The sequence below is a fragment of the Mastigoproctus giganteus genome, chromosome 3 (assembly GCF_048544385.1).
Source record: "Mastigoproctus giganteus isolate SK-2022 chromosome 3, ASM4854438v1, whole genome shotgun sequence".
In the NCBI taxonomy this organism is placed as follows: Eukaryota; Metazoa; Arthropoda; class Arachnida; order Uropygi; family Thelyphonidae; genus Mastigoproctus; species Mastigoproctus giganteus.
This window is the reverse complement of record NC_143577.1, coordinates 64,756,541-64,782,387: the sequence shown is the minus strand read 5'-3', so window position 1 is coordinate 64,782,387 and position 25,847 is coordinate 64,756,541. Positions and strand designations below refer to the sequence as shown.

Below are 25,847 nucleotides of genomic sequence, written 5' to 3'. Positions count from 1 at the left end.
GACACCGCACTCATGGAATTAAGGCTTGTAAACTGCACGTGCTGTTGATGTATCGTTATTATTTATACTCTGTTCCATAAGCGACTTTCCCAACAGCAGAATTCGCAGCGTTAATGGCATTTGTTAACTTAGATAAATCTAAATCTGATTTCTGTTTTATTAGAAATTAAATTGTATCACATACCTGCGATCTGCGAATTAATTTTTAATATAAGATTCGTAATGACATTAAACAGAATATCTAAAAGTAAAATATAAATAACTTTTTGTTAAATTCAGCAATATAAAAGACTGTTCATCGAGAATACAAAGATGATCTGAATCAAGTTAAAGATGTATTTAAGGATGGATTGGTATAGTACCTCTATACTTGACGTTTTAAACGATCTCTGCTTGGATTGCAGAGTTTTGACATTAAGAAATTGGAAGTTTAGAGATTTCTACAAAGCAATGAACACGATACTCTCCTGTAACTTAATTAGGCGACCCACTAAAAGTTTAATTGGTGACTTGATGCAGAAAGAGCTTCCACTCAGATATTAATTATAACTGAATCGCAATTGTGTTATAATTACAGTACATCGATAAATTGAATAATCTATTTTCAAAGTTTTAATTAAAGTACTAAATTAAGTATGAACATAGTCTTTTCCAGTAAATTTGCATAAAGACAATAAATCAAATTTGCTTTTAGGTTCATTGAAGTGCTGGGTCAACTCCGACACATAATATGCTCAATGCAGACGCAATATACTGAACCCTCATAGCCTTAGTTGTCTTGCCGCTTAACACACGCCTAACCCATCAAAAATTAAATATATAAACCACCTAGTGTGAACTTAAATAATCTGTTTATTAAAGAACACAATCTAAAAAATATTTTCAAAATAAAACACACATTAAGAAAACAAATGCCCCGTTTCTTCAGCATTAATAATCCAATTAATCTTCTTTAATCCATTTCTACATCAACGCATTCTTTACATTTAATGGTGTACAAAGAATGAGTGAGTAACTCCAGTTCGTGTTTGTTCTTTAATTAAGTAAAATCAGAATTAAGTTAAAGAAATTACAAAAACGAATTAGCAAAAACATTTGTTTTATTGTTTTGAATTACAGCTTCGTGTCATATTTCACTGATTAAAGAACTTGTTTGTCATAATTGGATTACCAGGGGGAATAATACATACAATGCAGATTGAATCCAACTGCTAAGAAGATTTTTTTCCCCTCACTCGATTCAGAGGGTTTAGTAGTTGGATGACCTTACAAATGCTAACATATGAATGTAAAAAAGTTTTCTTTCTAATTCCAAGAATAAAACTTCCAAAAATATCTTAAAAGCGTCTTGTGTGATCCTCTTAAACCAATTATATATTTTGGTGTTATTAAAGTACATTTAGTTTCTTTGTGCCATTTTTTAACCGAAAAAACAAAGCAGTGTTCACAAAATTAAATCAATCCTTTCTTGAGTTTAACGCCGTTATTAATGTTTGAATAAAAGAAAAAAATAAAATAAACTCCAACAAGCAAGAATCTGAGAGTTGTTGATGGTTATTTTTAATAGAATTCTAATAAATGAGCTCAACTTGGTTTCCTAAATATTAGCTTAAGGTTTTTTAACAAATAGTTGCTCATTAGTGAAAGAATTCGGTTAGTCAACATCGTGCAGGTTTAGTCCCGTATACACTATCACCAAAAGTATCGGTACCAATTTTTCATTCAAAGTTGGACTGCGAACCTTTCTTTTTAAATAAATTTTCAGCAAATTTTAATATACTTAAAATTAGTAATAAATATCAATAAATTAAAAAACAATAGCATGTGGCGCAAATTAAATAAAAGAACAATGACACTAATCAATGGAACGTTTGCAGTACCTCTGTGAACCCCTGTTCTATGATGCATGCTTCTTATGGCTATTTTGCCTGTGCAAGTAAGATAATATCACAAGAGCGATCGATGTCAGTCATGCTAGGCACTTATAATAAAATAGTTACTGCAAATTTAATACCTGCTCTGTCAAACACATGGAACCTGAATGATAAACACAAGCGTCATAAGTGTTAGAATTCAGCATCTGCGAAATTATATCGCAATACCACGGATTAATGACAGAATAAGGATTTGAATACGCTGACAGCTTCCAAGCTTGATGGCGAGAACAGAAGCAACAACGCTGTTGATATACACCTCAACAAATGTGCATCCAAACTCTGTAACACTGATTAAATTATAATTACACAGCTGTTGTAGTTACTACATTAGTTCCGATTGCTGTTACTCCGGTATACTGTGGGAAAAATCCGATTCCTTCTAGACGAGAATGTTTCTGAAATATTGTGCCCAAGTAAGTCGGTCTCAGGCAAGGAGAGCATAGCTTTATTGCCCAAAACGGGGATTTTCATCCAGATGCAATGTACTGACTCCTCATGGCCTTATTGCACACCACAATAAATCTCTCTCTTTTATGATCATAATCCAATAGTCAAATCTTACGTTTCATCTTTCTAGTTAATAGAAAACAGTCTGAAAATCGGATACAACAATGTTCGCTTTAAAAAAACCCATAGGTATTATAATAATTCATTTCTTATTACACTTCAGTACAAAAACACTCTATTCAGAAAACACATTGATTATGCAATTAATGTCCAAGGACGAAAAAAGAATATTTGCGTCCTCTCTAGGCATAAGGTTGGTTTGATAAGAGTTCTTTTGAGGACGTGCAACTGTTTTTGTTAACTTCTATCTGTGGAAAGTTCTTTCTCCGATATCATAGTCCATTCTTTTTTCGACTTTGTTCAAAGAAATGGAAGAAATTGTGTAGCAGAAAAGATATTATGATTATCTGAGTGAACAACTTACTGTAGGTGGCCTGATGGGGTTAGATGAGATAACATGATGATATAATATTGAGCCATCGTGTCCGAGGGTGTTCGCTCTCTCGCATAAAAAGTGCCATTGAGGTATTTCAGATAATCAATAATTGTGCGGTTCTTTGTTATTTTGAGCAGAACAGATTTTATTTCAAGCACAAGTGATTTAATTGATTATTTTAGGGGATACGTATCCAGTGTTTTGACAAGCACGCGAAGAAACTTATTTTGCAAAGAAATATTGCTCCCATCAAGGATTTATTTGCACTAATTACCACTTAGACTTTAATTCACATATTTGACACCGAGGCCGTTTTTTTTAAAGAGAGTACAAGCTTTTATGTGTTTACCATATTTGAATACATCTACGGTTCGAGGTTTCATTTTTCTCAAAGTATTCGTTGGAAAGAGTTGAAATTTTGGGATGAGTTGAAGATATTAGGTCTTATTTTGAAAATTTTCAATACTGGGTTACCAACTCTCATCAGTTTTAATTCATTAAGTGAAGGCAACTGAGTTAAAAGTAAAAATTAATTTCACTGAAGTTTAAATATTCCTGTTTTTGTATAAAAACGTTTTAATAACCCAACTCCATCCTTCTCTCGTTCTTCAATGAATATTTTACATTCACTTTCCAAATTACAATTTTTGAAGGAGAGAACGTAATCCAGGCTTACAAAAGCCTCAAAATTCATTAGAGGTTTAGCATTTAAAATTTTTTTTGCACTTCCTCTTATCCTATATACTATATTAGAAAACTCATTATACTGCCCATAAAGCCTGTAGTAGTTTCAGGCTCCTAGAAGAGGCAAACATCATTAAGCCCATATAGCCATTAAGATATTTTAGGAATGTGCCAAAAGTTTTTACGAGAATATAATAAAATCATGTACTATCAAAAGAGCTCATCAACGTTCTCTGTCCATACCCTATGAACGCCTCACACATTTTTTATCAAATAATGCACTTTGTTTCTTACATTTGCGGTAAGCACGGATGTTGATAATGAAGTAACCACTCGATTTTTATTCTCTCTGCAAGATCTCAAAGGATGCTAAAGTACACAGAACAAAATCTGTTAAGATTTTGCGTTGGTAGTATTACCTTTTGGGTGTTTAATAGCTCAAAAGGCGATGAGGCTATCGTGCTCCAATTTTATCATGTTTAAGCATAATTCGCACCTTATTATTAGACTGCTATCTTAGTTTTATTGTAGTGGGAAACAGTGTCAAATAACTCATAAAAACTATATTCATGAAAATAAACACAAAGTAAAATCTTTAAACAAGCAAGTAAGTTTAAATTGTAAAAAGTTAAACTTAAATTCAGAATAGTTAAAACAACCTGGAGTTTTAATCTCCACTGGAAGAATAAATCATATATATCATAATAATGTATAACCGCATCTTTTAGTTAGACTGCATTGTATTTCGCCCTCGCGGGTAGCACAGTTGGTATTATCACCGTCTTCCTCAAACCGGATATAAGAACCATGAGTTCGAACCTCGTTAGACATGCGAGGAACTTCTCTGGGACTTTTTTCATAACATGGCTGAGTTCGTTGGTCTCAGGCTACGGTTTTCCATCCAGAAAACAGCAGATCGACCATATTATATACAGCGCAATATTGCCTAAGTTGCCAATGTACCTAAAACTCTACTAAACAAAAGCAGTATAGATTTCAACTAGATAAGTTTTTGGACCGTGGTCTTATTAGCATAGCTCACTTTCCTCCAAAGAACTGGTCCATAAAGCTGCCACTTCAAATGTAAATTAATTATATAAATATATACCATTTATTTTGATGTAGAGTCAAGCTTTGATGGAAAAACTCAGTGTCTTCCCATATAGCATAGAAAAGGCCAAATTTCGAACTTTGCCAATGACACGAAGAAATCCGTGGGCTATTTTTTCAAAATTCGACTGAGTTAGCCGATTTCAGGCAAGGGTTGAATGGCTATTCCTTCCGGAAATTCCGGTTTACAGGTAATTGAAGACATAATAACTCATAGCCTTAGTTGCTTGGTGCTTAAAACGCAGCTAAGTTTTGGCAGGAAGGTTGAATAAGTATGTTTATCATTAGCGCTGTTTATATTTAGATTTGTTTACGTAAACGTGTAATAAACAACCTCCTAAATAATTTCATTATCTGGGCTCTATGTGTAAATCTATCAAGAATGTGAATATATGAGCAGGTCAGAAATATAGAAACTGCATCCGAAAGGAGCCTTTAAATAAAATTGTTAGTTTAATATCGCGTTATTTCTGTGCGATTTAAACCATTAATGGTATTATCATATAAATGCTTTTCCTTTATTCGATTATTTAATTAAGACCACTAATGATGTGATCCCTGGCCTTCTTTCAGCTGAGAAAAGCAACGCACTCATATTTCATATTTAAATAAAGTTGTAGAATAAATAATAATACATGATTATTAGAGGAATAATATAGATAAATAGCCGCGAGCCCGCAGTGTCAATGAAACAGCTGTCGGGATAGTGCCATATTAGTAAAACTGAATTTTAATAATACTTCCAAACACAGAAGTGCTATTAATTTGTGTAATGAAATACATAAAAAAACTTAAGGCTTTGCGTATGCGAGATCTATTATGCAAAAATATATTTTTCTTTTTGAAATGGAACGTTTGGTTTGTAAAGCCAAGCAAAGAGAAAATGAAAATATACCTTTACTATTGTGTTATTGATTTACTTATGTTCTCCAGGCGTGAAGCTTTTTTCCTGGGGAACATAAATTTCACATATATTTTAAAAATTTATGCGAATAAATTAGGCTTGATTTCATTGCGTATTTAAAAGTTATTTAATTTCTAAATAAAGCACAAAGACAAACCTTCAGATAGTTGTTATATGATTCATCCAGGTAATGTTCCTTTTGCGGTTCCTTAGTTGTAACTCACATGGCCAATAAATACGGTAATGGTCTTAACCTTGTGAACTTCTCTGACAATATATTACTGCCATGGGGTTTACATAAAAATAATTAAATAAATAATAACAATTTCATACATATATTTCAAGAGTACACACTAGCAGCTTCTCTGCATGACTACAAAGAAATGCAGGAAAGCTACCTTCACAGTTGCACTACTGTAATAGTAAGTAATATTAATTTTATTTTTCATTGCCCTCGTCTGTTGTACAAGTAAAATTCAAATCGATTTAATTGAAGAAGCTTTAGTTTATTGAAACTGCCCTTTTAATTTTTTTTCCATTAATGATTGTAATATATTTTACAATTCAAATTATGTAGCGGAATCACAATGGTATTAGTTTTCACCGTTACAGTTAAATTTTGTTTTGATGCACAACAAAAGGAGCCACATATTTTGAAAGGGCCTTACGGACGATTAATGCGAGTCCATAGATATTTTGGCACAATGCCAAGTCTTTTTTTTCTGAAGATAGGAAAATGCAATTATTTTGAGAACGTTAACCAGCTCATGTTAACAATATTACGATAATGAAATTTCTTTCATTCAGCCAATTCGCATATTAGAACATGGATTGCTTGTTCTCAATTATAATTCTTTTTATTCGACCGTTTAGAGATGGCGTGAAAAGAATATGTGCATAAACGATAGTGGTAGCTATTCTCAGATGGACTAGCCCTTTTTCATTTCTTCTTTCGAAATCGCTCTCTATATGATCATTTAATACTTTTTTTGAATATTTAATTGCATTTCCACTTCACAAACGATTCTTCGCTCCGTAGAGAATTTTGAAAATTTATTTCAGCGTAATAGTTTCCAGTGCATTAGCACAATGATATCGCCATATATACCAGAAATACTCCATTATTCAGTGAATAGCAATGAAAAATGAAAAAAAAAAAAAAAAAAAAGACATCGTTTCTGATAAAGTAGAATTTATATAATTTGGAAAAGTTTGCATTCAAGTGTTCAATCGAGATGTTTAGTAATGCATACCGTCAGCAAAAGCGATTAACCCTTAGTTTCAGATAAAGCATTTTTAAAAATTTGAATGAGATTTTAATATTTTATTATTTAGAAATCCGCTAGAGAGTTCGTCTAATAATAATAAACCAAATGCATAATACTTAATATAATATACTAGAAAAGAAAACTTTATACACCAAAAACAAAAAAATGAAATTATATATTAATATTAAAAGCTAATGTGATGTAGATTTTAACTTTCTACTGTTTTACACACGGAATTATCTTGGGAGTTTCAGGCAGTATTAATGAAAAATGCAGGAAGTTCTCGTTATGTCCTCTTTCGTTAATTCACGGCCATTTGCCTGTCACGTGCACACCATGGTCCTTGAAGCTCACATCTCAGATATTTAGTTTACTTTGTATATTTATTGAAACTTATTCGAAATTTCTTACACACTTCAATATAACCTTAATGTTACTGTAAATAATTAAAATATTTTTAATAATAATTTTACAAAATCTGAAAATACCTTCAGATGTTCTAATACGTGTCTTACTATTTCTATTGTAATTTGTATAGATAATTATATAATGAATTTAATGTGTGTAAAGCAATAATTTGGTGAAAGGGCAAATGGAGAATCTGGTGATGCCTGTTATAAGTTGGTCATTTTAAATACAATTTATTGTTACTAAGAAAAGAAAATAACAGAATCTAAAACCAGTTCTTTAAGAAAATTGAGACTTCAGTATCTGAGTTCATGCATAAATAAGCAATGCTCTTAAAATCAATCCAGATGTTTATCGTTAAGAAATCAGATATTAACAGTTCAGCATGGGATGATTCTTTCTTGGAAGAATTGTTCTTCCTCTTTGTTGACAAGGAAAGTACTATAACTGAAAACTTTATATTAATTTTATATAATTTCCTTATATCTTTCTGATACCTCATCCCTCTCACGCACGAGATACAATTTACTAGCCACCTTATACACGTTGTTGTAGTTATATGTGAGCGATACCGTCATAATCGGTAAGAATATTTTAACAGGAATTTATTCATAAAATTTCAGATGAAAATAAAAACAGAGTTTAAGTTTATAATTTACCTACTTTTTGCAAATATCCATATAACGCGATGCCTCATTTCTCATTTCATTCTGAAAGAAAACAGAAATTATGTTGAAATGTCATATATGATCCTTATAATTTTTTAATTAAAAAGAAGTGTTTAAATTATTATTATTTTTTTCATATGTAAGTTAGAAGTTCATTACATCCCATAAATGATCCGCAATGTACCAAAAGTGCATTATAGTGGTGGCCAATAAGCCTGCCTATTTAGTTTGTGAAGAGGGCCTCGTTCTGAAGTTGTTTCAGTCGGCAGTTCCAGTTCGTGGGGCCTAAAAGCCCTTGAACCTTCCCGATATTATAAAACTAGTAGTTTATTTCTGAACATCCGAGCTACTTTTACGATAGAGACAACCTACTGTTTATCCTCGATATTCTCCAACTAATGCTGAAGTATCCCGAGGCTTTATTCTTCTTTCATATACACTCTTCGTTTAATATACCAGTCACCTATCCATCCAGTGTAAATCCTATCCAACGCAAAATTAAATTTCCAGTTATGTTATTATTCCTGAAAGGATTATCAGAATTAATAGATGTCGAGGAAAAATAGATTTTTTAGGCAGGTTTTAACAATAGCCTGTAGCATTTTTAATAATACTATTATTATCTGTTTATTGCTCTGCTCTAGAGCCACCCCCCTGGACAACAGTAAGCTAGAGGGGTTATTATTACATTCAAAGGTTAAGGTAGGGACATGTGTCCTCGGTTACGTGGAGCCACAAGTGCGCTTAGCCTGAAAGGAACAGTATTTACAGTATTCTTTAATTACATACTTGAAAAGAGTTCTAAGCAATCTTTAAAGTCTATAGGCTCCTTTCAGTAAAACACCGATGAGCCAAAGCATTATAACCATCTACCTAATATGATGTTGGTCTTCTCCACGTGCAGCCAAAACAGCTCGTACCCGGCGAGCCATGGACGCTACAATATTTCTAAATGTGTCTTGTGGTATCTGGTACCAACACATAACCAGCAGATCCTTTAACTCCTGTAAGGTCCGTGGTTGAGACGCCGCAGGTTGGAGTTGTTGTTCCAACACAAACCACAGATGCTCGATGGGACTGATGTCTGGAGAATTTGGAGCCCGTTGTAATACTTGGAAATCTTCCTCATGTTCCGCGAACCACACTCGAACAATCCAGGCGGTGTGGCATGGCGCATCATCCTGCTGAAAGACGTCACCGCCAGAGGGGAAGACCGCTGATATAAAAGGGTGTACCTGGTCAGCAGTGATGTTTAGGTAAGGTGTATTTAGTATCAGACGGCACCAGGGGGTTCCCCCCATCTCCGCGTAGTTTTCGCTGTGGGTGTACCAGTTCACTGGAAATGCCAGAGATTTAAGTGTATGGATATTGTATATGTGTAGTGTCTTGTACCATTGTTCATCTGGTCGTTTAGCCGCTAGACTCCTGCTGAGGCTCCACCTTCGCCCCGTGGAGGCAGACCAGGAACCCAGTAGACTTAAGTTACTATGGCAGGTCCTTCCACCTAATTTCCTGAGATTTCAGTGGCTAGGACCTAAAAAAAAAAAAAGTAAATAAAAAAATTTAAATAAATAAAAAAAATAAAATAAAATAAAATAAAAAAAAATTCTTATATTGTATTTATATTGCCGTGTATACAAGTACATACATACACACACGCACGTGCATATACATACCAGCGTCAATCATGGGGTTTATGTCGCTTGAGTTGATAGGCCGGGACGTCGGCGAAGATATTTTGGATGTGTTTAAATTTAGGTGTGTGGGGCTTCGCTAGCGTGAAGATAGAGAGGGGGGGGGGAGAAAGACAGAAGTATGGGGCCAATAGGGAAGACAGTCCCAAGTTTCAGTGGGACATGCCCCACTGAAACTTGGAACTGTCTTCCCTATAGTAGAAATGAGGGTGGGGGACGAGAGAATCGTCTCCCCGGGGGAATAGGGTTTAAAGGTGAAGGGGGCTCTTCAGGCTGCCATAAGGCTTTGGGAGCTAGGCTGCAGTTTGTTGTCTCTATTCTTGTCCACTTGATTCAGATTGGGACACTCATGGGGCGATCCCCATCCTTCCCCCCCCTTCTTTTCTTTTCCGCTAATTCTCTTTTCTTCTTTTCTTTATTCCTTTCTTTTTCCGTTCATTTTCTTTTCTTCCACAGTTTTCTTTTCCAGGAGTTGTCTCTGCCTTATGCAATCTGTTTATGTTACTGTACTATCAGTCTCGATGTATGGCAATTAACACCCTTCTCCTTGTGAAGAGGTCCTGTGCGTACTGGGAAAGCGCTCGGTACTTCTCTTCCGTGTCAATGAAGTGATGTTCAAGTCCTTTGGGATTTTCGTGATGAGGGTGAATCTGAGTTCTTCGTATTTTGGGCAGTCGTAAAGCAGGTGGTTCCAGCTTTCGTCCTCCCCGCACGTGCAATTTGGATCATCGGCGAGGCCGAAGCCAAACAGTTTCTGGTTGAAGGGTCCATGTCCTGTGAGTAACGAGGTCAGGTGCAAGCCCGGGAAGAACTAGCCCGGTTGCCTTGGGTATATTTTGTTCAGTTTTGGAAAGAATTTACGAGTGATCTCCTCTTTTGTCGTCTCTGTCCATCTTTGCTACCACTCCTAAAGGAGGTAGGTCTGTAGTCGTGCTCTTTCCGATTTTTGACTTCTTACTGGGTTGATTGTGAAGTCCTGATGATCAGCAGCCACTCCCTTTGAGTGCAGGTAGAACAGTCCTGCTTTCACAGCTTCTAAATCCAGGGGGAGCGCTCTCGCAAGCACCTGCAGTGCAGGTGTGCTTACCGTGCGGCAGGCTCGTGTGGTTGTCAATAGGATGGTCCTAGATGTCATGTCCGGGATTATGTTGCTGTTTTGGTGTACTGCAGCTGCGTGGGTTATTCCTGAGATGAAGGTTGACTTATAATATAGCATTAGGGTTCGTTTTTTCAGTCCCCAGTCCTTCCTCGTAATCCTAGCCACTAGGGCTGAGTATCTTCTTAATATATATATTTTTAATTCTTATGTGTTTTAGGTGGGGTATGAAGAATAGGTTATTATGTAAGATAACTCCGAAGTACTTCATTTGTTTGGTGAGTTTGTTGGTCAGGCCATTTATTTTTATTTGGGACGGACGCTGTACCTGAAGAGTTACTCTCAGCAAGATGGATATGGTTTTCGTCGGTGCAATTTTAGCTGTTTTTTTTGTGGCCCAGTATTGTAATTTCTGCATTGCATGATTACCGATATTTTACAGGTGGACTCTGGAATCTGCCTCAATAGTAACAATGAGATCGTCCGCAAAGGCCTGGGCCTCAGCCAGCCCCAAGTGCTGGCACAGGAAATCGTCCAAAACCATGTTCCAAAGGAGAGGATCCAAGACAGATTCCTGTGGACAGCCCCTATGTACGTTTCTTGTGATTTTTTGATAATTTGTATTTATTTCCACTGTTCTGCCTGAAAGGTAATCTTCCATTGCTTTCTATCAGTTGATGGATACTGCAACTTCTCTCAGTCTGCTCAGGACGCTCGGCCACCAAAGTAAGTCGAACGCCCCGGCGAAATCGACTGAAATGACCAATAGATTTTTTTCTGCACTCCTGTGCCTTCCTAAGCAGATCTCCAAGAGCATCCACCGTCGAGAATCCTGGCTTAAAGCCAAACTGATTTTTAGCTGCCAGGTCTGCCCTTTCGTAGTAGTTCTGTATCCGCATGTGGAGCATCCTCTCGTATAATTTACTGATCACTGAGAGCAGCGCAATGGGTCTGTATGATGGTGGGCATTCTGGGTTCTTAGTAGAGTTTTTCAGAATTAGCTTGGTGTTTGCAGTTTTCCACGCCACAGGGAATTTCCCTGTATCCAAACATCTGTTGTAGAGGGTGAGTAGGATTTGCGCGGAAATTTCTACTATTTTTTCAGTATATTCGGTTCGATGATATAAAGTCCCGGACATTTGCGGTTTCTGCTCCTGGCAGCAGCCGTGCCGAGTTCCTCATGGATGAAGGGGGGGGGGGGCTCAGGCGCAGGGGTGATATATTTTTCATTTTTTTGGCAGATTTTATGTTGTTCTTGCAGAGTTAGGGTCGCAGGGTCCTTGAAAATTGTGTCGAGTATATTACCCATCGATTGCTCCCAAGTGGGTGTATAGTCTCCTTGTGGTGCTGATCACCTGGTCCTGGTGGTGCCGATCACCACACCCGGAGAAGTTTGTTTGTAGTCACCTTGTAAACTACACCCCAGGGGTCAGTGCTTCCTGTCGTGGATACTAGACGCTCCCAGGAACGCTTCTTGCTTTTCTGTATCGTGTCCGTATAGTGATTTCTGGCTTCTCGATAGCGCTGTCTTAAAGCCTCCACTTCATGTGTGGGCCAAGTCCTACGGGTTCTCTGGAAATATTTCCTAGCTTTTTGCATCTGGCGTCGAAGCACGGCTATTTCTAGGGTCCATCAAGGAACAGCACCAGGTTTTGGATTTTTTATTTTGATTGTTCGATCGCTAATGGTTTGTATTAGGTCTGTGGTTCCCCTCAGCAGGTCATCTGGGTCATTCTGTGGATTTATACTGGCTGGGTTGCTTTCTATGGCTGTGATGAGCAGGTTTTTGAATTACATCCAGTCTGCTTTGCTAACTGCATATCTGTTTTTCTGTTGGTTTGTTAGTGTTACTGTTGTCAGTTGTCTGATTATTTAGGTAGGCGGTAGACGTCAGAGTTCCCGGAACATGGATGACTGGACCCAGGTTATGCAAGCAGAACATCGCCCAAAGCATGACACCGCCGCCACCGGCTTGTTTTCGTCCCACGGTGCATCCAGGCGCTATCACTTCCCTGGTAAACGACGTACACGTATCCGGCCTTCCATATGATGCAACAGGAAACGTAATTCATCGGACCAGACGACCTTCTTCCAATCACTCAAGGTCCAGTTTCGATGCTCGCGTGTCCATTGTAGGCGCTGTCGCCGGTGAACCGTGGTCAGAATGGGCACTCGGAGCGGCCTGCGGCTACGCAGCCCCATTTTCAGCAGGGTTCGATGTACTATGTGTTGTAACACATTAGTCCCTTCACTAGCATTTCCAATTACCGGAGAGTTGCGCCACCGTCGCCCTTCTGTTGCCACGTACCATCCAGGAGAGCCTTCGCTCACCTCAAGCATCGATGAGCCGTGGTCGCCCAACTCCTCGCTGGCGGTTTTCCCTCATCGAACCACTTTCGGTAGGTACTAACCACGGCTGACCGTGAGCATCCCACCAGCCATTCCGTTTCGGATATGCTCTGCCCCACTCATCTGGCTATTACAATTTGGCTTTTGTCAAACTCGCTTAAGTTCGCTGCCTTTCCCATCTGAAGAACAAGAGTACCACTGATTAACGGAGCCCAGTATCAGGTGTTTTCATACCGCATCCCGACCTGCATCGTGGTTCACCTGCAATTGCTTCGATTTGCATAACGACTCGCTGGTCATAATGTTTTGGCTCATCGGTGTATACGTATGTTTTTTTTTAATTCCAGAAGTGTTTATAACTTTGCATGAAAAATTAATAAAGTAGAGAGGAGACGCGTTTAACCTTAATCCCAAAATCTCTGTAGTCGTGCAATTATGCTCCTAAATTGTATCTCTCTCATAAAAATGAGCTATTCATTTTAATAATAAAGATATTTTATAACACATATAAAGTATAATGCTTATGTTTTTTCTAAAAAAAAGTTAATTAATAGAATTCGTAGTCACACACGATGATTGTATACGGATCCCCGGAGCAATATGGCCTTAGTTGCTAATGCTCCTAAAAACCAAATAACAAACAAACAAACACAATGATTGTAAATTCTTGTAACTGTAAATTAGTTATGATTATAAATTCCATTGTAAAATTAATCCGAGCTGCTTTTATCTTAGGAAAGTGCAATATATTTATACAAGGCATAATAAGTCAAGTGTTATTAGCATAACATTTGAATGGACTGGAATCTTCAGCATTGTGTCGGTCACACTCATTGATCACTGAATTATGACCACACAGTCCATAATGAACTATCTCGCAGTATAAAAAGCCGAAAAGCTTCCAACTAGAGCAGTTGTAATTTGCATCTGGTTATGCAAGTCAAAGTGATAAAGTAGCAGTTATGGGAAGTACTAAAGGTATCACTGAGTTTAAAAACGGGTATAATTGTGGGAGCTCGTGCGTTGTGTGCTTCCATATCGGAAACGGCATGTGTTGTCATTTTCTGACTACTGTGGTCATGGTGCATAAAGAAGGTCGAACGGGTCAAACCACCTCCCGCTAGCAGAACTGTATAGGGTTACGCAAGGTAGATGTTTGTCGTAAAAGAAAGATTGCAGCGCGTTGTACAGGGTATTAATTGCGATGTCATGTCAATTAATACGCAGTTAACTGCGTATCAATTGACATCGCAATGCAATATGGGGAATGCAAGAACACATCCCAAATTATGACGCGCTGCACATTCAGATTTATGGATTCCACAACAGACGACCCAAGAGATATCCTATTCTCACTGCCGGTCATCGTCTACGGCGAATGCTCTGGTGTCAGCAACACGCTAGTTAGACACAACAGGACTGAAAACGAGTGTACTGATTGCATGAGTCCAAATACTTGGTTCAACACTCTGACGGACTAGCACCGGGTGCCAAGCAACCCCAGTGCGTTCATTAAAGCGAACTTTCTAAAGTGTTTTTGCCATATCCAGATTCTGTTTTGTTGTGAATACCGGTTTCCTTATTTTCTATTTGAGTGGCTCTTATGCTCTACAAGAAGTAGGCAAAGGCTCAGAACGGAAAGGCACGGCACCTTTCTCTTTATTTTTCTTTTATCACTAACGCAAGTAACAACCGTTTGGCACCTCGTGGCACTGATCTTGCCTCCCTGTGGCGGGGCTGGAAACCTGGAAGGAAAAGTTATCCTTCCAGGGCTAAAAGGAGCAATCATGGAAAATGAATAGTTCCCACCGCTAAAGACTGCAAATCAACCTATGGATCTGCACAACCCGATTGTGACAACCTAACCAGAAAGAGGATGAAAACAGATGTACCTCAAACGGAATTTCCAACTTTCCTTATATTGCATTCACTAACAAATCCATCATTCGGGTACCTTTCTATATTCAAGAATGCTTGGAAAGTGTAGCCGGATCTCCTAAAATGGTAGGAAAATTCGAATATGGTATTAATTTATTAGTCGAAACCATCAGCTTCAGACATTGTGACTCTCTTGAAACAAATAATTTGGTGAGGTTCTTACCAAGGTATCTCCTGATGCCGCCCTTAACACCTCCAAAGGTGTCATTTCCGAATGGAGGCGCCTCCGTAGCCAGGTGGGAAGGAGCAGCAGTGCGCAGCACACGCTTCTTGATTAGACCTGGGTTCGAGCCCGTCACCACCAAATACGGAGGATGCGGAAAGGTCAAGGAATGACCACCGCATATCCCAGAGCAATATGGCCTTAGTTGCTAATGCTCCTAAAAATCAAATAACAAACAATTGCTTAATATGGGGCAATTTTTGCTGAAAAGAACTAGAATACCCGTTACGTGTGGACCGTTTCATTGGTGAGGTCTACCGGCAGTTCTTAGTCGTTGTCACAGTAGGATTTTAGGAGATCAGCGACTAAGGCCATATTGGTCCATGTATGCTGTCTTCAAATTGCGTGTGTTCTGTGGTCGATTTTCTGTTTGCTGGACGAAAAACCCGAGTTCTCGGGAGAAAACGCCATGTTACCCTTGCTTGTGACCGATTAATTGAGCCACTTCGTGAAAAAAACCAGTGTCATTGGGCCCGCACTGTGCACGTGTGGTTCGAGGAACACAGTGAAGGCATTACCCATCTCGATTGGCCTCCAAATTCGCCTGACCTCAATCCAATGGAACACCTATGGAATGTTTTGTAAGGTGAAGTGAGGCTTCGTTTTGTTTTGGCGCACGAGCAGCTAAGGCTATAATGTGCCAAGGCCAATGGGAAGTGAGGCGTACGGAGCAAGCATTGTAGGCAGCCTGGTAGCAGATCCGTACGGACATCTCTCGACATCTAATGGAGTCAATGCCTAAGCGAATAGTGGCTGTTATCCGTGCGAACGGTGGCCCAACACAATATAAGGTAGGTGGTCATAATTCCGTGATCACTCAGTGTGTGTAAAGAACTTCTACATTTCTTACCAAACACACTCATTTAAATACAAACTGATTTTAATTAAACAAGTCCCTTTATGGTTGTAATTAAATTTCATGATGTGCATTGTTATTGATAGATGGGGTGTTTATTAACAAGTGACTGAGTTCCTTTAAGAATCTGAGTTATGAGCATCTATATATGTTGTGACATAGTGATCATGAGGAGCAGGCTCGTATGCTTTTCGCCAAACAGATACCGACAATCAACCGTCAGGAGCATCGCAACACGGCGGCCGCCTACACAAACAATGTCACTGAGAGAATCTTCCTTCGCATCAACTTCACCGACAGGAGCTTCTAGAGATCTACAATATTCATGAAGAACTGATGTAAAATTCATAGCGTGCATTCATTAAGAAAATAATTTAGTAGAGTTTAGTGAAAATTTAAGTACGACTGCGTTCTAATTTGTATTTCTTTGTTAATTTAAAAATTTCGTGTATAAGGTTTCAGAGGCAACAATTTAAATTTTAAATCATTATCATACCAAGCCATTTTTATTCATTCCTTTCAGTTTTCTTTAGCTTTCCAATTACAACATAAACAAGTCAGTAAAACGAGACTGCATGTACAGTACCACTTTATCCTTTACATATATAATATGCATTATTTAAAACAAAATTATTTATTATTTATGAGTATAATTAATTTTATAAACTGAGATTACTAAAATATTGTACAGTAAAATAAGTTTTTAGAATATTTAAAGAAACATGATTACACCATACCTATTATTGAATTAATTATATTTTAAATAGACAATTAGATTTCAATGGGGTTTGCTTTACTTCCTACAAAAATTGCATCCTGAGAGCTTGTTAGGCGCCACATCTTAAAATTAGCCGGATTTTAAAGGTAAAAATATAACAAATATAACGATTTTTAAATTTAACGATTTTTTAATTAATTAAAATAAAATTAATTATATTATAATACTTATCTCATGCAGCTTTTCTTTAGTGGTTTAATGTATATGTAACACGTAGATGCTAAACCCCAGAAAAGCTGCATGAGATCAGTATTATAATATAATTGATAAAAATGAATCATTTCAAACTGAAATTATTTAAATAATCTGCGTTTGAAACAGTCCCCTTTTTATTAATTATATTATTCTCCTAAACTATTATTTAAGCGCCTACAATTCATATGTCATTACCTATTTGCTGATATTTTCATTATAATTAAATTTACAGACCCCCATTTCGCTCACTTTAGGAAGCCCCAAGAAAAGAGGAAACTGTTTTTCATCCGTATATATGGATGCCTTGTACACACACAAACATGTTAGACATTTCTGAGTTAATGTTTCAACACAACACCTAATGCTAAATTCGTGATAAATATGTAGCTACTTTAACCGAATTTGTTATGGTGAGAGAAAACAATTTGTAAAATATATTTCTTCTCTAGCTCTCTCTCTGTATATCTATATCCGCCATCTTTTTCAGTCCGATAAAATATCTGCGATGGAAGCTATTGTATGTATTACACACAATGCGTGAAGTAAAATGGGAGCTTATCTGATCAAATTCTTAGTTTTCACCATTTCCGCGATTGCAGTAGATAAAAATTACCTTTGCACTTAAAGTTTTTCGCGCGCATGCACGTGGACATTACAATAGAATGCTGGCTGGATCCAAATAGCTGTTATTCTCTAAAATTTTCAGTCATAAAGTGCAGTGGATTCGCCCTGTGTGTGCAAAAGCCATTTTATATCAATAACCACTAGAATGCGACAGATGGCAGCAGTAGGCATTTTTAAAATTTAACATTCTTAAGAATAACAGAAGGAATGGAAAAAAAAAAGTAGGAAACGAGATTACTATTAAATTGATATCCAAAATATTAAACTTTTACTTTTGTTTTCTCTATCAAGAGAAATATATAAAAAAAAGGTGGAATTTTTTTTAAAAAACTTGTATTAATTATTTTTCAATATTTATTAAAACAATTACTGTTTTTTGCTTTTATATTATTATTATAAAGACAAATCATTTCTACACCATTTCCTTTTCATAAGTATTCTTAATACTCTATATAATTTCTAATAACGGATGTTTGTTTTGAAATTCTATACCATTAATGATTTCCTTATTAAATACTTGTTTTGACGTTGAGCAACCTGACCCGACTTGTATCGGGTGGAACGAACAACTGGGTTTCCAGACACCATTAAAATTAACATTACATTCCTCCATGGAAAATGGAATTGTCTTGAGACATTATTCATCTTAGAGAGAGAGAGCGAGCGACTTTCTGTCTAGAAATATAAAATTATCCACACTGGGTCGATCGTGTCTTGTGTACCTATTGTGCTGCTTTTATACCAGAGACGAAGGGAACATTGGATATTCATTAATTCATCTGAGAATATCTAACTACAATGACACATTAACATTCATATCGTAAGTCAATTTAATCGAAATAGATCATCTGCTGTTCAAACAGCTAATTCAATACAATCAGAGTAGTTTACACCTCGATCATGTTTCAACAGACATATTGCAGGTATATCTATTGAAGGAAGGATGTTTGAGAGACGAGATAGGATTTTCTTCAGCCGCAATGGGAAAATGGATTGGAAATATAAATTATTATATTAACGGACACTGGAGTTTGTTCCTCCTATTCGTGTGCATATTGTCTATAAATGGATTCACACATGACCCTCAAAACCCTAAAAGGAGGTACTCTATCGGCAGTTTAGCCTACTCAGTGACCGCGATTCTTGAAGCATACTTTATTTTCCCACACTGGAGGGAGAAATCTATGTGCAGTAAGGCTAGAGAACGTGGTAGGAACTCCAGTGGTCCACATCCTCCAAAACTAATGAAGAAAAATTTGGTCCACGAATGCCTGAACAGCGCTGTAGTAATTTTGGAAGTGTTCTCTGGCTGTTGTTGTTGGGTTTTACGCGCATCAGCAACTTAGACTATATTGCGCCGTATATAACATCTGTAAATTGTGTGTTCTGTGGTCGATATGCTGTTTATTGGGCGTAAATCCCGAATTTCAGGTAGGAAAAACCATGCTACCTTCGATACAGACTAACTCAGCCACGTTGAGAAAAAGACCCATAAAATTCCTCGTGTCATTGACTGGATTAGAACTCAGGTCTTTCGTAAGGTGAGGGGGAGGACCGCAATTCTACAAACTGTGCTACCCACAAGGGCGTTCTCTGGCTGTAAAAAATGTATTTGTCGAACGTTTTCTCGATATTAAGTACAACGCGTTGCTCAAAGACTTTTTGTAGTGTAACATAATGGAATTCGATGCTAACCAACATTGTAAGCTCCTGTCAGATTCAGATGGTTCTTTATTGAGTGATGCGCGATTAGTCAGCTGTCTAGTAAACAGTTAACAATGTTTACATAGCCACTTAGTTGAAATTTTGCTTGTTCTGACAAGAGTGTCAACAAAGTATATTACCTAGATGCTCAGCCTCATTATGCATTTTTAACCACACTGATGGCTAAGCAAGATCGTGATGAGATCCATCCTTAACTTCCACGTGCACTGTACATTTTCTACTCGAAGGATAGCTTCTCTTGGCCGCCATCTTGTCTATGTACTGATGAGTCTACTCTCTTGACGCTGCCTCACCTGGCGACTTTCAAATCTAATAAGTTTCAACGCGGTAATATTAAATTTACCTTCGCTGGAGTATGCCAAACAGCGGAAATGTTTTACTGGAACCTCCCTTTATTAACTTGTTTTCTGTTTCAAAACATTTTTCTCTTTCAAAATCTGTCATCATCATAGGATTATTCTAAAGCAGAAATAAAATTCCTTCGCGACACAAACGAGAAACTAAAAAGAATGGCAGATAAAACTGCCGCGGACGCAAAGTTTTAATAGTTCAATTTGCTGTTAAGTCAGCATCAACGCTGTCACAGCTTGCTCCCTTGTTAGGGCATCGTTCACTTATGCAAGCGTTTAATTGCCAACCAGTGGAGGCAAAGGGACGGAAAGGGCGAAGCCTTCAGCTACTAACGCAACAGAACGAACATTGACCATATGATCAACACTGAGAAGAGATGTTTACTTAATTAATGATCGTATTAGGACATTTCGTTAATGCTCGAACGTGACCAGAGTGTTGGTAGCGTTTGTTCATCCGCAGGGCGCATAAAAGTCTGAGAGCGTTACTGAAGAATCAACAAACAGAAAAGCGCACACTGAAAAATGGCAAGTGAGCCGTTAACAATGACTGCCAGGCTAGCTCCCTGTTTATAATGCGCCAGCTCTTAGAGAGAGAGAGAGAGAGAGAGAGAGAGAGAGAGAGAGAGAGAGAGAGAGAGAGAGAGAGAGAGAGAGAATGGCTTCTATCTAATGAAGGCTCTTCACTTTAGAAGTAACCTTCATTAGCGGTAGTCGGGTGTGTGTAATTTAAAAGTACAGAAATGCATGCCGATAACTACATGATCTTAAACCAAAACTTTAAATGGATCCCTTGTGCAGGTCTAAGATTGTCATACTGAATGATCGCCATAAACGTTAGGATTCTCAAATGATTTATACTAGCAGGTAGAAATCAATCCTTTTGTTTTCGTCTATGAGGAAATTCAAGTATTATCATTTCCCCACCTTTTGCACATAAATGGACTTTTTATCAGTTTATAATGTTGTTAATATTTTTCCCCTTTTTATGAAATAAGAAGAAATTTAAGAAATTTATCCCCTTTTTATGAAATAAGAAAAAAAAAAAGGTGTTTTTAGAAATTTAGGGGGAAAATAGAAATATTAGATTACGAGAAGTACTTAAATAATATTTAATAAAATAATTTTATAAAATAATCTCAAGTTTTTAAATTATTTTAATATCGTAGTATTGGTCAGCCATAAAATATACGTTCACCAATCCCGTCCTTATCTCAACGTTTAAGCCTAACTTCCTATACTGCTAAATTAAAATTTGCTTTGCTGCTACCGCGCCATATACAATCTTATATTTTATGTCAGAAACAGAGGCCTCATTTCTTGCTATCTTTCTTGTGATTTCGATGGTTGATCCTTGACGAAGCCGTTGAAATTAAGAGATTTTCAGCAGTAAGTGCTTCTTTTTATTTTCCCATAGTCCCATTGCTTGTTTTGTTTTGTAGCTCATTTTCTATTTTAATCCTCTCAATTCACTGAGATTTAAAATTTAAAGAAAAGTATATCTTTAAAAACTTGAAAATGTTCGATTGTTTGGTTAGTAACATTATTGTACAGGAAGGGTATAGCCTAGTCTATAAGTGGCATGGATTAAAGAGAATTTGCTACTGAAGTGTATACTGATTTCACGGTGAAGACAGTTTACTACGAGTTACCTGGTGTTGCACTACACTCTTTAAATAAAAAGAATTTTTCGATACAGATGAACATCACTACTTATTTAAAATGTATTCCATTTTTAAAATTTGTAGCAATATACATGGGATAAACAAAATAATGGAAACATCTGGTATGAAAGTAGTAGTTTTCGAATGACTATAGGATGTATTTATGAACATGCAGTGATAATTTTTTGTTTCTTTCAAGTAGTACTCTAAAGTAAACGCGATAAACCTCGTGTGTATTTAAAGGTGTTATAAAAAGGTACATGATGAAAATAAATGACCTCTCTGAATGGCAGAGAGGTCAAATCTTTGGTGAACTTTTAGCAGGGGTATCGGTGACTAAAACTGCTGATTTATTTAATGTATTCAGAACAACTGTATCGAAAATGGTGTTTGCATTCACCAAATATGGAAAAACAAAGTCTGATAGGGCGCATTGTGGCAGTAAATCGAAGCTGACTGAACGAGACTGCTGGACACTGAAAAGGATTGTAGCCCGAAAACATAAAACTACTGCCTTAAAATAACTGCAGAACTTATTGTGAGTATCAGCGATTCAGTTTCTAGCAAGTCAGGTCGACGAGAACTTCATAAAGCTGAAATTTATGGTAGATCCGCTATTGCCAGGCCACTCGTAACTGATGGTAATGCTAGAAAGAGGATGTAAGGAGCACAAAAACTAGGCAATTGATGATTGCAAACAAGTCACATTTTCAGACGAATCATCATTTACACTTTTTCGGAGAGCAGGCAGAATTTACTTTGGCTAATGCCAAAGGAAGAGTATCAATCTGACCGTCAAAAAATGAAGCAGGATCAACAATGGCTTGGGCAGCTATATCTTGGTATTATTTAGGTTCTAACATCATCCTGAACAAGCGAATTACTGCCACTGATTATCTTGATATTCTAGGTGATCAGATTCACTCCAGATGCAAACAGTTTCCCACAAACAATCTCATGTTTTCAAGATGATATTGCTCCAATATACATAGCCAGATGTGACCAGTTTTGGTTTGAGGAGTATGAAACTGAGGCTAAGCATCTCCCATGACTTGCATAATCACCAGGCTTAAAAGTTATTGAGCCACTGTGGGCATATTTGGGGAGGAGACAGAGAAGAACGTTTCCTCCATCTTCATCACTCAAGAAGCTTGAAACGCTCTTCCATGAAGAATGGTCCAGTATTCCTCATAAGATAATTCAAGCTTTATTTGTATCTGTTCCCCGTAGAATACAAGTTGTTTTAAAAGCAACGATGGCCCAGAACCATATTAGTGCATAATTGTAAATGCATGTATCACAGGAAAAAAAAAAGAAACCGGGCGAAAACCAATAGAATGATCTCCATAAATAAAATTAATCCTGATATAAAACTCCTAGTTCACTGCGTTTATATCAAATGCAGTTTCGCTCTGAACATTTTATCAGTAAAATTTCAAATAATGCCCAGAGGATACCATTAAAACACATAAGAGAGAAGATTAAGTGAACAGATTCTAGTCTGATATTTTATTCCAAACCCATTGAATATTCGGATCCCTCGAGGTACTAACTTCTTGAGAAAATGCAACATCTTCAAACAATTTCAGGATCGCATCAAAGAATTGACAAGAAGACTCTTTTAATCCGTGCACAAGTCTTTATTTGATTCCAATAAATGTCACAAAAGGATGTAATTCTGTGTCTTAAGAGAAGTGGGAAACAGTTCCCAGTTTTATCAATAAAAGCGTCCGTGACCGAATATCTGAAATGTTATTGGAATATATTGTCAGAAGGACTTTCCGAAGATATAGAAAGCTCCCTGGGAAATTCTATCTGCAGTAAATATTTCTCTTAACATTATTCATAGGAAGCTGTATTAATTAAATTCCATAAACCACAGTGACAGTTTGGGAATATACCTGACATATTTGTCACCACCTGCGAAGAGGATGCAAACGAGACTCATGATTGTAATTATAATTGAAGCCGTGATGTCTGAAGTAACTGAGCATTAACGCTTACAACTGCTATTGACTAAATGTCAAATTTTGTAATTTGCCAGAAAAATAAAACCGCCACCTAATTAAAATCAGTACAGAGAAGGACAGCATGGGATTTGCTGCTATATATGAGGTAAGGTTTCGGAATGAGGGAAGATGAAGGTTGCCTTAATATTCTTTTTATCTCGCAAGTAATATTACTTGAGCATTAGAGAGAAACGTAAAAATGGTTTTCCAAATGTCCATCTCTAAATTCAGTTGAGTAAATTTGTTTTATAACGCGTTCAGTATTCATTTTATAAAGATGTTTATCGGATCCCATATGGGAGTAAAAGTAAAAGTAAAAATGGGAGTAATTTTATTTAAATATCAGATTTGGATATATAATATTTAGGCATTTATTTCTTATTACCAGTGTTCAAATTTTTTACAGAGTATTGGCTTATTTTTGTTATGATTTTGAGTGCATTTTTACCATATTAAGTTTTAAACGTACTTTTGTAGAGTAATTTTGCTAGTTGATTTAAAATACGTTCTCATTATTTTTTCTAGCAAGTGTAGTTTTCGTAATACGATTGTGGGTAATATCGGGACAAGCTAATTAACGATTTTATTACAAAATAAATGAGACTAGTTATATTTTATTGCTTTTACGGTTTAAATACAATACACTCTACGCACATAGTTAAAATAATATAGTGCACTGTTATAAAAAAAAAAGATATGTGCAATTTAAAAATGTTGTGTGATGATTTCCTTTGGTACACTTTGTCCGGTATAGCATCCAACGTACTGGATGCTGCACCCCGTAGTCTGGCAATGTACGCTCGTTGCTGACACCGTGGTAGCGATTTTCCTTTTAAGGTCTTAATGGAATCGTTCTGGTCACTCACCGTGCCAAGGTTTTCAGGAAAGAAGTATAAATGAGATTGCAAGAAATGAACTTTGCCATTCTTTTATATGTATCGAGCAGTTTGAACCGGTATACAATGAACTCCATCATTGTATACCGGAGACCTGTGCCTTTCCAAAGAGTTTCCACAAAGCTATTTGAAAGCCTGGCATGCTTTTAGTTCTAATACATTGAGGCATATTTTTTCAAAGCTTTCATTCTGCAGAATCTCTCTGATCTGAGGCCCCCAAAAAGGAATCCGTCTTTCATTTTCGCGGCAGTAATACTTTAAAATTTCTTACTTAATAATGAAATCCTCTGGAATCATCTTACTGCTCGCTTTCAGAAACCTCTCATCATTAGGCCTAGTTTAACGTGGAGAGGTGGAAGGAAAATCTTCACTGGATTCACTAATGAAACATACTGCACAGTATTCGTTCCTGGCTGATGTGTGTTTCTTTCAGGCCAATCACATCTTGCGTAATGACCTGAGGTAGAAAGGCTAGCCATAGGGCACAATATTTCGTGAACCCTTCTTCCATGTCCATTATCATCATGCCGATTATTAACTTTATGGATTCTTAACGTACCAGTGACTTTGAGGTTACCGCGGATATCTCAACTCATGAGTGCTGTATTTAACTGCTTTATGTATTGCCTTCATTTTAGAGTATGCCACCTTTAGATGGACAGAGTGAGCAATGGAGATGGAAGGCTTTAAGTTCCCTTTATTCAAGAGCTTTTAACATCGCCGTTGAGGACTCGATGAAGAGGCGCCATTCAGATGTAATGTACTTCTGACAATTCCCTAAAAACTCGATTGATATCATAGCAGCAGTAGGCAAGACCGGTAATTGTAAGGAATGTTGCCAAAACTTCATACTTCATTTCTTTTTCGATAGTGAGATACTCGGACTTTCTTCTTAACCAGGTGTTTCAGCTTTCGTTTCGAGGCGAGAAGTTTGGCTTTATCTTTCGAGAGGGATAGATATCTAACGAAGTCATCAGCTCCTCATAGATAAACAGCTCCGACTTCGATGACAAATATTTTCAAATATAAATGAAAGTACACGTGGTTCCACACCGAATTTTTTGTATATTTCTCTTTGTTCTGGACTGTTTTCATTCCAAATTCCATACCTGTCTGCTCCTGCTCCGATCTTTCTCAAAATTTCAGAAGATATTTTGAATATCTTCTATACTTTTATACCATACTTCATGTTGATAGTTTAATCTATATCATGTGGTTAGTTTTACTAAATACTTGTTGAGTATGGATAACCTGTTAGGTATCATGTGATCATCAATACATGTCACTGAGGATTTAGAAAAAGAAACAGAAGTATTTCAAATTCCATTATAGGTGAATTCGGATTAAGTCTCGTAGAGTTATGTTACATGTTCGCTTCCCCCACTGTACCGAGTCCCTAATGAATTTCTCGTGACTAAATCTGAGCCAGTACACAGTTATTGATAATTTTACACCATAACAGACATTACAATGAAAGAACAGAAAATGAAGACATTTATTTTACTATATATACGACTTTCTCAATAAA

General features: G+C 36.9%; 1 protein-coding gene across 3 annotated transcripts in view; it reads right to left on the bottom strand.

The window, feature by feature from the left end:
- LOC150088051 (uncharacterized) overlaps positions 1–25,847 on the bottom strand; it is a 657,615-nt gene that overhangs the window by 425,916 nt on the left and 205,852 nt on the right. For 2 of the 3 annotated variants that reach the window (XR_016546730.1, XM_090369315.1), the window contains exon 2: positions 7,914–7,964. The gene's annotated coding sequence lies outside the window, so the exon portion shown is untranslated. The remainder of the gene's footprint in view (positions 1–7,913; positions 7,965–25,847) is intronic. The other variant, XM_090369316.1, reaches the window with a different exon arrangement.